The sequence below is a fragment of the Aplysia californica genome, unplaced genomic scaffold (assembly GCF_000002075.1).
Source record: "Aplysia californica isolate F4 #8 unplaced genomic scaffold, AplCal3.0 scaffold00037, whole genome shotgun sequence".
NCBI classification, from domain to species: domain Eukaryota; kingdom Metazoa; phylum Mollusca; class Gastropoda; order Aplysiida; family Aplysiidae; genus Aplysia; species Aplysia californica.
In genome coordinates this window covers 1134878-1136731 of record NW_004797307.1, presented here as the reverse complement: position 1 = coordinate 1136731, position 1854 = coordinate 1134878, and the positions used below count along the sequence as shown (strand labels likewise).

The 1854-nt window shown below is 44.8% G+C and overlaps 1 protein-coding gene across 1 annotated transcript in view; it reads right to left on the bottom strand.

The window, feature by feature from the left end:
• LOC101848268 (high-affinity choline transporter 1) overlaps window positions 1–1854 on the bottom strand; it is a gene marked incomplete in the record, with an annotated part of 53715 nt that overhangs the window by 2596 nt on the left and 49265 nt on the right.

Sequence of the window (1854 nt, the reverse complement as noted above, 5' to 3'; positions counted from 1 at the left end):
GAGGAGGAGGAGGAGGAGGAGGAGGAGGAGGAGGTGGAAGGAGAGGGGGAGGAGATTTATGATCAAGGGGAAAAACAAGCAGTTACGCCAGGTGCGCACATGGTCAGAAGAAACTCAAATGTAGCGTTCTTCATCCGCAGATAGGAATAGAGGTTTTTTTTAATCAGTTGCCCATTTATATGAGATTGACGCCATCTGATTAGTACAAAAAAGTGCGTATGATAGTGTCCAATAGTGTATTACGTGCATACTTAGTATGAGAAATAACTGTTACAGATAGAGATTTCAGGATTATAGACGTAAGTCATTGATCTGAGAGCAATGATGATTTTAGAAATAATGGTGGTGATGAGTGATGATGTGGGATAGCATTAAAGTAATGTTTGCTTTAGTCCTATCTTTCTCTGCTCCAATGAGTCACGAGAGACGTGGGCACTCTCTATCCTGTTCCCATGAAGTTCCGAAATGGTGGGCACAGTCTCTGCTAAGCTAGTGTTAGTGTTAGCCTATTCTATCAGGCCAAGACAAGTGTCGAGAGGTGCTAAGTGGGAAGACAGTATAGTGGTAGGTATGTTGGGATATTCGCAAGCGAGTTGTATTTTACCTGTTGGCAAACAGATTAATATATTATGAACTTTAGAAATGCAGCATTATACTCCCTGGTGATTCACCTCAAATATTCTTTTCGCGTCCTATTAAACTTGAGGAGATTCTGACACAGTATCCTCAAGCCTGAGTCGAGAGGGCACAATTTATACATAATTTTGTATCCCCTCGTCCAGATAGCGATAGATAAGCTTGCCTAGGTAGATAGTCTGTGCATTTTTCTTCATCGAAGAATATCTGGGGGAAGGGACTGAATTCTACTAGTTTGGTGAGGTGACGATATATGGGATGAATCCAGTAACGACGATAATTGAAGAGATATATCTGTTTGTACCACCACCAAAGAAAGATTTTGCGTTTTCAAGCCAACGCCATTCTGCATCACCGGAGCGGAGCGGATGGTCTGGATAGAGACGATCAGCACGTTTCTGTCCAGACGTTTCGTGATGAGGAGCGGAGCCTGTGGACAACTAGCCTCAAGCCTTCTCGGCCTCAATGACCTTCTCTTCTTCAAGAGCCATTGCCTGTTCCCCATTCTCCTTCCCGTGAACGTTTATGTCTGTGACGCTGTATCTCCTCTTGCACGTGCGCTGTCTGTAACACTTCAATACGTCATATTTCCGAGAAACAATCTCGCCCACAAAGAGTTTGTTAGTCACAAGGGAGACAACCACGATACAAATCGTGCCCATGAGCATCGCAAACGTCCTGAAAGGGAAGAGTTGTTTCCCTGATTCCTCCTCGAAGAACGGATACTTAAGAAGGGGAGGTAATCCGAGCACAGGTTCCCCGGAGAATAATCGAAGACATAGGGAGACCACGAAGCCTGTGAGGCTGCCGTAGGCGTTGGAGTTTTCCATCCACAGGACAAGAGTCAGTTGTGGGAACAGGACGACGTACATGAGGTCAGAACACAGGAGGTACAGGCCGTAGATCGTGTTGGAGTAAATAGCGACCAATGTACCCAGCGCACCGACAACCAGCACTGTGATACGAAGTACCCACATAAGTTCTTTCTCGGTGGACTAGAAAGGAAAAAGGAAATGGAATTGAATAGTCCTTTTAAAAAAGTCGTAGCATAAATATTGTTATATCTTCCAGAAAGTTGGAATAATAAACAATGAGGTAGGCCAATCAGACCCCCCCCCCACACACACACACACACGCACACATACACACACACACACACACACACACACACACACACACACACGCACATACATACGAACAAACACAAACACACATACA